General features: G+C 41.2%; 1 protein-coding gene across 4 annotated transcripts in view; it reads right to left on the bottom strand.

The window, feature by feature from the left end:
• Nucleotides 1-13,282, bottom strand: part of LOC139810176 (uncharacterized) — a 170,297-nt gene that overhangs the window by 17,950 nt on the left and 139,065 nt on the right. The window contains exon 5 of one of the 4 annotated variants that reach the window (XM_071773499.1): nt 10,940-11,001. The exons of the other annotated variants lie outside the window; for them this stretch is intronic. The gene's annotated coding sequence lies outside the window, so the exon portion shown is untranslated. The remainder of the gene's footprint in view (nt 1-10,939; nt 11,002-13,282) is intronic. 4 annotated transcript variants of the gene reach the window in all.

Below are 13,282 nucleotides of genomic sequence, written 5' to 3' on the forward strand. Positions count from 1 at the left end.
CATAAATATTTAGTTAGATGTTAACATTTGATTTTTATTTGACATATATAATGCAACGAAATCATTAATTAGTATGTAGAACCTGTATGCACCAATCTTTGTCCTTTTTAAATTGTAATTTTATTTTTCAGATTATTCTACTTTTTGTTAATTTCAGAAAACAAGACTCGTAGTTCAATGTCAAAGACTTTTATGACCCGCGGATCTGTCGACATCTTGTAATTCTTCGCGATTACATCGTTCCTGACACAAGATGGGTAATGTAACAAAGAATGATTATGTTCCGAGGCACAAGGCGCAGCGCCTCGGTCGAGTATTCAAGCAGCAAGACGTAACGAGGTCAAGGAAGCTAAAGGGGAGCTGCGAGACGTAACTCACAACGGAGCCGCAAGCGTCATAAAGGCCGGAAAGAGGAAGCATTATTTCCCCGTTCTCCTCTGGAATTTCACGATGGCGGCAAAGAGAGGCGAAGAAAGGAGGAGAAGCCGGTTTGTTCTGACTTTTCGGGAAATTATCGCTAAATGAATCAGAGCTCCGTCTTTCTTCTCTATCTACCATTTGAGCTTATCCCGATACGCCGTATCGAAATCTTTGGTTCTTTATTACATCGTTTGGAGAAATCACGTGGATATGATTGAACAGAAAAGACAACGCGATATCCAAGGAAAGCGTATAGTTCTTGAAGTAAATTTCTAACAAGAGCAGCAATTCTGTACGCGTCTCTCTCTCTCTCTCTCTCTCTCATATATATATATATATATATATTTTCATCGCGTGGAATCGCAAAACTCGCATCGTGAGCGATCCGAAAACACGTAGGAATTCGCAGTGGAGCTTCAAGTCAATGCGGAGGAAATTAAGGAGTTGCTCGTTGTTTAAACGGCTTACTTAACGGAATAATTTATTCGTATTTCGACGTTATATTAGACCGAATGGATTCTTTCGAGATCCTTGAAAACGAGGCGACACCGATTTCAATGATTCGTAAATTATCAATCTGTCGATGCGTTCATGTGCTTTGCATGTGCAAATATGTGGTACGTGCATCCTCTTTGAAAGAACTTAGGAATGTTTAACGAGATATCGACCCCTACCAACGGCGCAAACATGTGAATTCCTCTTGACAAACTAGCATCCTGAAGAGGGTGCCCGAAGTGCGAACTTTATGCTGAAGTTATGTGCACAAGAAAAAAAATTGTAAAAAATCTGGAATCTATCACGTATTAACAAAAGGAAAACGAGACGTATTATATAACAAAACTGATTATACAAGCCCTTTTATACATATACACCTTCTTATATAATTTTCGTCTTACACACGATTAATTATTTTGTAAATTCTTATCACGAAAAAAATAAAATATAGATTTAAGATTAAGTTTACGACATTGTAAAAAACCTCTTTACGTATCTAAACACGTAGATATAAATAATTTTCGAGACAGTATTATGACGCATTTTCGAGAAGTCACACCGACCTCGGCTTCTAAAAGCGACAGCTTGTGATATACCGCCAAAACAATAGTATGCTTCTCCATAAATCTCTACAGTTAGCAACTCGTTATGTCCGCGTGTTAGCACTTCTCGGGTAATAGCCGGTGGCTTCGATGCAGTCCGGTGCAGTTTGTTTAACGAGCTTCTCGTCCCCTGCCAATCGCGCGAACGTGACCACGAATTCGCTCCAATAAGGGGAAAACGACGTGTTCTAGAAGCCTATACAACGGAGTAATTGCATTCACGGTTCTTAACGGCTCGTGAATTCATCGAAGTGTAAATTCGCGGTACATGCGTAATGCAAAAAGAACAAAGAAATACGTAAGTTTGCTTTTGTCTGGTACAAATCCGCCAAGCGTATAATACTATTTCAATATAGATATACCGATTTCTCTCTATCAATAATAAATTCGTAGATCGTGATCGTGCATGTCTATTTTTTATTAATTTGTTATTTATTTGTTTACTTATTAATTACTATTTGTTTATAAACTTACTAATTTAGCCTGACAATTTACTACAAAAACGCAACGCGATCGTGACAGACGCGTATATTTGATCGCTGAAATATAACGCCTTAGCTCTGCCGACACGAGGATTTAAACACGATCGAGTGCCAACGGGAGCTTTGTCAAAGCTCCAAGTAGCGCAAGGACATTCCGGAAGTTGGAGCGCACGAGCGAACGAGGTAGCACACGTGTTGCACGTTCCGCACTGAAATATTTTTCGGGATATTCCGAGGTATTCCACTTTCGGCAGTGAATTCACACGGTTTTTCGGTTACTCGCAGTTTACAACTGCGGTGATAATATGAATTTCGCGTGGCGCGCGTAACGCGACGGTCGGTCGCAATATTGCTACCTTAAAATACCGTAAAATTTCTTTGTAGCTTTCCATATCGTGAAAATTTATTAAAACACGTGAGACACATCGATAAAGTCTCAAGTTTTAGTACTGATGTTAAACGGTTGTTAATTTAAGAGACGTCGACGTGCTGCATACAATTCTTTAAAAGCACCACCAGCTCGAAATATTATGGCATTATGTACATTAACTGAAGTCGTGTTCAATGTATCATACTTTTATTTATTTCTATAAAGTTCGTCAAGAACTAACAAATTCTTAATGTCGTTGAAACATTTCGCACAATATATCTAAAATATTAAAGCAAGTATTTTGATTGATATTGATCTCATCGAAGTTCCAGGCGATTTGTAAAACTGGACGCTACATGGGACAATATTGTTAAAAACAAAAAATTCCTCTATTTCAAGCCACAATTCTGCTCCATCGAAGCGCGTTTAATTCTTTACGAAAACAGATGAAAGATGGAAAATTGCGCGAAACGCGGGATTTATAAAAAAAAGACCTCGGGAAAAAAAAGAAAAACAACGTTACGTCGATCGTGATGTTACAAAGAGCACGAGAGGAAAAATCCGCGCGAGTGGCCGAGAGAGGATACGCTTTGTCCCCGAAAAAACGGTCTGAAAAAAATCGTCCAAAAGTTGAGCGTGGAATTAAAAACGCCGCGAAAGTGACGAAAAAGCGGCGCTTATGATTTTTTCATTCGTAAAGAGTCTCAACAAAAAAAAAGAGAGGAAGAGAGGAAGGGAGAGACCGAAAAGTTCCACTTGGCATCGCCATGCAACAGGACCACTCGAGCCCGTACACGCTTGTCACATCGAGCGGTTGACCCTACCACAAGGATGGTGAATGCAGACCGATTCTACCGAATTTTTGCCACGGTTGTTTTCGCGAATATTTGGCACTGCAAAAAAGCACGTGCCTCGAAGAATTATCGTTGAGGATGTTATTATCAAATTAAGGAAGAACGCCGTTAACGATCAGAACTGGATCTTGATTGCCTAATAATATATTATTTGAGCCGATTTTACGTACAATTCTTCGCTTTAGTAAGATGTTATTACGCGTCTGTTAGATTTTCGTCAGGCGCGCGGGACATAAGTTCTCTCGGTCTATAATACAATGACCTATTTATGTACCGGTATCTCGACACGAGAATAGAGTTCTCCCTTAAATAGGAATAATGCAATAACAATGACAGTGCATTGTGCATTTACATCAGCGATTAATCCAAAGAACGGCAACTCCGTAAACGGAAAGTCCGAGCGGGAGATATTTTCGGCCGCGAGTCGCGCGAACGAATAATTAAGTCCGCAGTTTGCGACCTACTTGGCAAAAATCGAGGCGAAAGAAAGAGGTAACCGAACAGCGGCGTGGGAGATTCTCAAGGACTCGCGGATTGCCCGTTCTCGGCCGCGATGCGGCATCGGGCATCGAAGCGACGAAGAAGCGATTCGACGACGGCGAAGCACGAAACGGCAGCTGCGGAGTTTCTTGCTAACGTCCGGAACAAGCTGTACCGTTATGAATAAAGGAGGTTGAGAGAGCCGCCGGACGATCGAGCGCCGTGTGTCGACGTTCACGTTTTCTTGTCCGCCAGCTTCGGTAGCGCAGGGAATTTAATGGATCATTTGCTTATAAAAATAAAAAATTATTCCTCGGAACCGAGCCTGGAAAAGAGAATTTCTTCAAGAGAATTTTCCAAAAAATCCTCTGATCTCGAAAATTGAATATATAATGTTGCAGATATTAATTCGATTAATATCTATGTTGTTCCATCGATGCCTTCGATCTTTGTAATTTGCCAAGGTATTTAACGCTGAAACTTCGAAAATTGCGATAGAGACTTATACGCAATTACGTCTTCGCAATTTTCGATAAGGCATGTCGCCTTGTTTGCCAAACATGCTCGATAGTCTCGATACTCCGTGCACTTCTTGTATATAACGGTAGTGACGTAATATAGGTTTTTGCATCGGAACAATGTGCGCCGACGAATTAATTTAATGGGAGAAAACGGGGATGAGAAGGTAACCGCGGCGCGGCAAACGCGATCCGAGTCGTTGTTCCATTCATTTGGCGGCTCTCGTTGGAAAATTGCGGGTAGCCAAAGTGGGATAAAACGGTCTCGGAATTTCCGTGACGAGCAGGAGAGCACTGCAACTTCGGTGCAACGCGCGAACGCCTCGGTATACAAATGTCACGGATTACAAATGACCATGGCTTCGCCGGCGGAAAGCGTCGGCCGCATGACCTCGATAATAACGATCTCGAATCACTTGTCACAGCTAATGAATTAATACACAGCCGATCGCACGAGTTTTACAGCTATTAAATAATCGCTTTACCGCAACAGTAATTTCATACATTGCACGCCCTATTTATGTATATACCATTTAATGACGCGTGCGCATCCTCTCGCAAACCGCAATGGAATGCATTATCAAGTAGATGAGTACTAATTATACAATAAATACTCCTTGACGCAACAATTAAAATAATCACCTGTCTCATGAATATCGCTATAACGACCAAAAACTGATCGAAGTTTGAACCGTGGAATATATCCATTTTATCAAATAATATTAATAAATTTGGCAATAAGAGCCAAACGTGATAATTAGTGTGCTATGTAATTTATTATAATCTAGACCAATTAAATAAGATTAGCGTACGTTTCGACCCTTTTATCCTCAGCGCATAACATTAGTAAGTTATAACTCAACTTATATCGGTCAGAATTTAACGCAGGTAATCACACAAAACAGTTTGTAGACAGTCATTAACTTATACCATCGTCTCTCACAAATAGAAGTAAAGGTGAATGTAGGCGAATGTAGCTCATCTAAGTACCTTCGATCTTCGAAATATTTACTCCCCATCAGTTGGAAAGTCAGGAAGAAAAAGAGATGATAGCCAATTGTCTCATATGTCAATTATCTCATATGTCCTTACGCAAAATTTAAAAAAATACCTATACAGAAACTATCGGAGCAACGTACTCTATAAGCTGACAAGAATAACGCAAATGTGATAATGTAGGACTAAAAAAAAGCAACTTATAAATATAGTAACCACTTAACGTAAAGAATATCGCACCTTGCTTGTTAAATTTAATTCACATGATTATAATGAGCGGCAGTCAAGAAACCTGTCTCGATGACGTTTCGAGAGACAAATGACTTGTTCTATTATATTATAATCCATTTTATCATTATTATAGTCTGCTTAACGTAAAAAACCCACGTAATTATTTTTCGAGATAAAATAATATAAGTCATGTAATTTTTAATCAGCGCGCGCTCCGTTTCATTTTTAATCGCGCGCTACGAGGGATGTTTACGACTTTTTAATATCAACATATTTAATGGCGTAAGCAGCAGCAAGCGGCGGTGACATTGCCACCTCGAAATCTAGTTTCACATTGCGTCAGCTCTCTCGCGTCCGCCCTTCCGTAACGACCGTTCCTTTTCCACGGCCGCGGCGGCGGCGGCAGCTTCCAGCCTCGACCTCGCCCTCGTGAAAGACGGGCGGCGCGCAACACGGACGGCTAAATGGAATTAAGGCGAAATGGAGCAACGTAAAACTCGGCTCCCGTAACGCGCGGGAAAGGTAAAACGAGACGACCATCGCTCGTCGGCGGTACGTGCGACGTTAACGAGTAACAGGGTAAACCGTGTAGCTTGTATTGGCCGTTTAACTTCTCCGAGACTGCATTCAATTAGCCGAGTTGTAACAAGCTTGCACTCGTATCAGTATTCAGAGAACATCGTTTGAATCTTTCGCTAAAAAAGAAAATCGGTTTCGGACTCGTCGTGAAATGCATGTGTTTGAAATGTATGCTAGTAAATTTCAAACATCTTATATCATAGCGTGATAAGTTTACGAGAGAGGGCATCTAACGTCTATTTGCCATACAATGAGACGCGAGGGATCGAAACGTCTTGCTGGCGATGCACCAAAGTGGCCAATTGGTGGTGCAACCATTCGAATATTCGTAGGTCAACATTCTGTTCGCTGACTGGGCGAACTTCGAGAAAGACCCGTTATGGAGAGAGAGCGTTTCGACGTATGAAACGCCAAGCGAATTTACGATTATTACGATCGAAGCTGTGGGACAAATATTAGATTGCTTGACAAATGGTTATATTTGGTGGTAAAAGCGTGCTTGGCGCTTTGCGATAACAAGAATTCAATTTATAAAACGTGTTGATCGGAAAGAGATACTTTTTAAGCACTCGAACTATCAAAAGGAGCATTTATCAAGAACATTTAGTTAATTAAACAGCAAACAATTATTAAACACATTAAAACTAAACGTGTTAAAATTGAAAAAAAATTAAACAGACGATCACACGGTCTCAGTTAAATTTCTGCTTCGTTTGCTTCGACGCTTGGCCATTGGCGAGTCGATCGAATCGCCTTGCCGAATCCCTCGACTAGACTTCACGCGTTTAACACGCTAACACGTTAACTAGTAATTAATGATGTATGCATCGTGGAACTCGGCAGCGCTTCGCGACACTCATATACATTCCTCTGTAAGGTCTCTAACATAATACCAGGCGAACAATTCGTTTGAAAAGCAATCCCGAATCGCTCGCATTTGCGACACCGTTATCGTACATCGCGAAGCCCGCGCGCGCGCGCGGCGATATTTCTCCTCTCCGTCCAGCTGACGCAGCTCGAGCGCGGAATTCGCTGTCGTCGAAAGGCGCGTACCATCTGTCTGAAAGAGCGACTCTCGCACTGCAGGAGTCGTCGGCCGATCGGCCGCGCGCGAGGCGCTTCGCGCGTTTATCTAATTTCCTGCCGGCCGTACTCCCACGCGGGGCGCGTGGAAACGGCGTAGATATCGGTCGCTCAGATTAATTAGATCCCAAGGCCGCCTTTCTCGGCCGACACAATGCCTTCTCCCACTTGACGCGCCGCGGCCGCCACACGGGCTCCACTTTCCGCCGCCGCGGCCGCGCCGTTTCGACTCCGACCAGCGCGCACTCGGTTTCCCGCTCGCCGCACAGCTCATATGAATGGAAGGCGCGAGATGCACGTGCGCCCGATACGAGGTATCCCACTTACGCGAGGCAGATCGCGAGGAAGATAAAAGGTGAGCACACCCGGCAGGGCCGTTTCCGAGCTCCTCATTCATATAGAATACATCACGTACGATATATACCCTCGTTCCCCCCGAGTTCCTTGTATATTTCAACTTTACTCGATGAATGCTTCTTATTTCATTATATTGTTAGACTATCCAAACGTGTTTACACATCGACTGGTTAAAATTAAGCATACAAGAATTAGTTCGATTATTCCGTTAATCCATTTTTTATTTTTTCGCGAATTTGCAAGTTACTCAAAAGTCTTGGAACCAGTGAATCTTTTCGTATACCTCGGATGCTTTAATAAGAACGATGCAGCATTCGCGATGCATCGCTGCGCAAAACGGCCGTGCATGAGAATTATCCTCCTTAACGTATATGAATTCATTGTAATATACAACACGTTAATGCGTAGTGATGCGGATTACCGGCGTAATCGTGGGTTAGCGGCTGCGAGATGTGTTGGAGCGCGTAATTGACTTTCACCGCGAGCGCGTGTAATCGCGAGCTGTACCAGCGAAGTACTGTAAGTATTGCGGATGGAGTGGAGAAGGAACGTGTGCGCATCCGCGCATCCGCGGATGTAAATATTTGAGAAGAGTTGTTTCAATGCAGACACGAAGATCGAGATCTCCGCTATGCCGGAATGCTACTTTATTTAAGAACGACATAACTTCGTAAATCTCTCGCGACGCGACGTCGATAGCATGCGATATCGCGCGCCAAAAATACAGAGATGAACTCGAATATTCGCAGGAAAATGAGAAACGATCTCACGCTTGGACGAACGGCACGACGTTACGTCGCAAAAATCAGAATTGTTTCATGCGCAATCGAATTTCTATATCGAGCAGCTGCCTCGTCTTTATATCTCGCCTCTTTTTACGTGCTTTTTTCACGTGTGATCTAATATTTCTGGTTGACACTGTCATACTTCCTTCCGTTGCGAGGTACGAGAAATGACGAGGATTCGCCGACAGCGCGCATGGTGAAGATAAGTCGGTGGAGTCGATAGCTTCTTCTCGAGTGCATTAATCACGCGGCGAGGTCGAAACGCGACCACGGAAAAGAGGAAGGACGTGAAGTAATCCTCCGGCACTCAGTATTCTAATATCCATTAGTACTTCCGATATCCGGCTAATCCATCTCCTGCGGCTGTTTTCCCGATTTGCATACCTTCCTGGCTTTCTTTCACGGCAACGGGCAGGCGAGCTCGTTTGTCTCGCCGGGCAGCAAGAAAACCGTAAGGTTCGATCGTATATCACGACGGAGAAGGAGAGGGCCCGGCAGCATTCTCCGGCATGCTCCGGGAATATGGAGATGCTACGATAACCCCGCATACCGAATTACCTGCGAGAAAGGTCTATATATCCAAAGCGCGCACCGCGCCGTCGAGAAGCGCGCGCGCCACTTCTCGAATCAATGTCATTTCACTTCGCCTCGTTTTACAGCAGTTTATTAGCATAAAACGATTGGATAGCTTAGTACGTGTAAGATTGAAAGCGGTTAATTAGTCTCGTTATTCACTTCCATAATCTCGAGAATAATACTTCCACTGCAAAACTAAAGTCCTCCGTCTTCCTCTAATTCCTCTCAATATACAAGGTGACAATTAGGAAGCTGCTGAATTAAACTGTAATAAATCTACAGAGAGAGAGAGAGAGAGAGAGAGAGAGAGAGAGAGAGAGAAGATTAAAATAAACTAAACATTATTCTGCAAAAAAATCGTTATTTTTGTATTATTCATAATATTAAAAAATACATATTTATAAACTTGTAAAAATAGATTTAAAAAATAAAAAATTTAATTGGTCGCATGGCTCAGTGATATATGTTCGAAGATCTTGATACGAGCAGTCATTTCCATATAAGAAATTTATCTAGAATTCTTCAAAGCACAATTTATACCGTTATTAATATTAGAAAGTGTATTTAGTTTTCAAAAGTGCTTCAATTATTGTGCAAAGGTGTAATCATTTTAAAAACATATCACTGAATTATGCAATCAGCCAAATTGTTGATCCTTTCAATATTTATTTTTACAAGTTTGTGTGTTCTGTTTACACTATGTTAATAAAAATTAGTTAATAAATAAAATTAAATAAAGCTTGTGTATATATATATATATATATAAAATATATAAATACCCATATAAAATATAGGACTATATATATTTGTTCTTTTTGTACTGCAATAATGAAAATAATGGGGGTTTTGCCTACAAGCATTTAATTAATTTTATTTTGTCCATTCATTACAAAACAACAGCTACTTAGTTTCAGGAACTTCCCAATTGTCACCCTGTATATGATCCACTTTACATATCATTATTATTATCTTGTCGCGAGCACTTAATCGTTCATTAAAATGTAAAATTGCAAATCTCTATTTCCCGCACTTCTGACGTTAATTGAACGTTTTACGGCATATTTATCTGTAAAACGAAATAAAATAATAAATGAAACAGCAAACGCGCGTAATCAAGAACTAGACCGTTCATCCGAATTGCGTTACGGCGAAACCGCATATACTCTTGCGATTCGAAATCCAGAAGAAATCCAGCCCGGCGGTTGTCTACGCCGAGGCCGCATCCGCTTCCACTTTCGCTGCTACTTTCCGCGAAGAAATTATATGCTAGCGCTCATAAACCACCGTCGTTGCGCCGCCGCGTGAATTTAATTAAATATTTGCATTTGGTTTAATCCGCATCCGTCCCCGTTCCGCCTTCATTTCTCTCTTTCTCGCCACATCGCGACGCGTCGCAATGAGAAAAGATAGAAAACTAGAGAGTAATCATCGCATATTTGCATCCTAATAATCATCCGACGCGTATATTTATTATTCGCGCATTTATTGGACTCTTTTCGAGCTGGAAGACCACAGAAAAAGTCACGAAAAAAAAGGAATGTGACAAAGGAAGTAATTCCTTTGCGACTTTTCTTCATTATATACGTACAACTAACGAATGTAAATGACATTCTAAACATTCAGAAGACACAATGCAAGACATACGTGTCTTGAAGAATTAAATCCTGAAGAACGACAGCAAGGCAATATCCTTTTTCGAATTTTAAGACGATTGTAATGGCTTATTAAATATATTTTCTCAAAAATTATTTTTAAAAAGCAGCTAATCAAATTGTTAACTATTAGTAATTGAATTATTTTATAATAAACCGAAATACGGGTCTGAACGAGTTTTATTGAATAATGAAATTCTTTCGTAAACGAAAATTGCAATCGCGTGGTACATACGTCGCACAATTTTGTGTTAACGAGGTTTCATAAGTAGGGCAAAGGGATAGAGAAGCGCGCGTGTTTCAAGGCTCGCCGCCGTTGTATCGTGTTGTAACGGTCGACGAGCACGTAGTCGCAAGTTAATACAGCCGATATACTGCGGGTGTACCGTAGCCGGGGTACAGACTCGTATAAAGGAAACCTCGTCGTGTCTGCTCTTTACGACTAATAATAAACTGTACCTATAGAGTAAGTCAGAAGCCCTGCGTTACCGCGGCCATCTCATAATTTTCCGTCAAGTTACCTGAAACAGACAAGAAACACCGATCATTACACGCAAATCGTTGCAAAATTGCAATAATTCACAAAACACGTCGTCGCGGAACAGCAAAAGTCGTTCTCGCGTTTACATACAAAATTTACGATCAAAATCATTATGATACGTGTATCGCACGAGTAAATTCGACGAAATAAGCTAGCACGAATGATGGAGCGATTTTGTGCGAAGCGGTAGCGGCCTATCACTCCGCAACACGGTAATAATATACTATAAACACCAATTTCGCGTTCATTTAATCAAGCCCCGAGATTTTTACATTATGCGAAGAAATCTCTTTCCCCCGCACATCGGCAGAGCCAGCGGAGAAACGGCGAGTTACGCGCGAATCGAGTCGATTCGCTTCGCCGAGGCTGGCGAATATCGGGACACGGCATTCCGTTCGCAAACGCGATTTCTCCGCAACTGACGCATATATTATTCGCCGTATAAGCACAAAATAATACAGCGCACAGTACTCATATGCGACTCCGGAAACCAATCAGCTGTTAACTTAATCCCACCCGAATGGCCCATTAAACTCAATCGAGTACAATCATGAAAGACCCGATCATTAAAGTGACAAATAATGTGTCAGACCTCGTTTAAAAGTCTTAAATGTATACACGCGTCAATTATCATTCTTTCCGTTCTAATTTCGTTCTAATCATTTTACTACAATTTCGTTTTAAAGTGTTTCTTCTTCAGCAGCTGGTATTGCAATAGTAAACATCTGTGAGCGCATTTTATGACTGTCGTGAAGATACATTTTTCACGTCAGCGGCACGAAGATGCATTCTCAGGACGCGTCTCGCTGCACTCGAGGCAACTTTCGTCGTGACAAAATTACAATTACGCCTCCCCTCTCGTTCCACTTTCTCTCCCGAGACGGCGAATTCAATTGCCGTCTCAGAACCACCATCGCAAGAGTAGCACGTTAATTGCTGGGATTCGGAGGAAAATTTGCTGCAGCAGCAGATTGCCGTATATAATCCTCATAATGACCGCGTAAGACAAACGTTGCCGCCAACGATCCTTTAATATGCACGCCCTCCAAACGACGTTTAAATCGTGACGAATTACACCAAGTTTGCGACCGACATTAGTCTCGTTATCGCTGCGTCAAAATATCGTCGGAATATCGAACTCTTCAAACTCGTTACTATGCGTGCACACGTGTAACACGTGACTTTTTTCCGAACATCGCGTCGCTCGCTAGAAACGGGATACATCGTGTAGCGATAACGAAAGTATCAACGACGCAGTTAAAATGTCAATTTATACAATCTGCGCTTGTAATGCAAACAAATCTCTCTTCGGCGGATTTTTAAGTTTGGGAGATTTCATTGAGCGTCATATCGTCTGCCGCAACATTTAACATTCCATTTGTAAATTAAGCTTCAAATTAAATTTTCATCAACGTAAAGTTTCGTCAATTAACATTTTTTTTTTCCAATTTACTTTTTACCACCTCTTTTGAACTCTCGATGTTAAAGAATTTCGTGATTAGACATTATAGCCTTGCGTTTTCGTGCAAGAAACGAGCTGTCGTGATTCGTCGTATTATTTATGAGATATTTCTCGACGTGCGATAAACGTCACGTTAGTTATGGCTGATCGAAAATGTCCTCGTCAAGATTGATCTGAATTAACGACAGCCAAATTTCTATCGTGAAAGTTTAATGGTTCCCGTCTTGTTTGTCGACTGCAGTTCACTATCTCGCCAGCTGAATCGCACTCGGCCACCGTCTCTCCTGCACCGGCGAAGTTAGTTTTCAAGCTATAGCCGAGTCGGAGAACCCGTTACAAGGTGGATGACCGAATTAAAGTTCGAACAACTCGTGCCTCTGTATGCCACTGCCGGGAAAACTCGTCGAGAAGCCGTCGAAGGGAATGGAGAAAAAGAAGAACAAGTTTTGCGTAACGATTTTCGCACGCTCATAGATGGAAGATTGCATAATATTAAATTACATGCTTTTATAAGCTAACTCCTATGTTTTACCACGGTATTTAATATCCGTATCTAAAAGAACTTTGTATTGTAAAAAAGGCTTGTAAATAAGAAAGACTTATTATTCAAATATACAAATGTGAAATGTAAAACAATAAAAAATAGAAGCCCTCAAAAATATGTGGGCACTATTAACATTTTCTTATTTATATAAATTTGTTCTGAATATTATAAATAAAATTTATTTCATCAAAAAGCTTTATAGTTATAAAAATATAAATCATTAGAGAGATTAAAAGATAGATTGCCAAGTATTAA

This window comes from Temnothorax longispinosus, chromosome 3, assembly GCF_030848805.1.
Source record: "Temnothorax longispinosus isolate EJ_2023e chromosome 3, Tlon_JGU_v1, whole genome shotgun sequence".
NCBI lineage: Eukaryota > Metazoa > Arthropoda > Insecta > Hymenoptera > Formicidae > Temnothorax > Temnothorax longispinosus.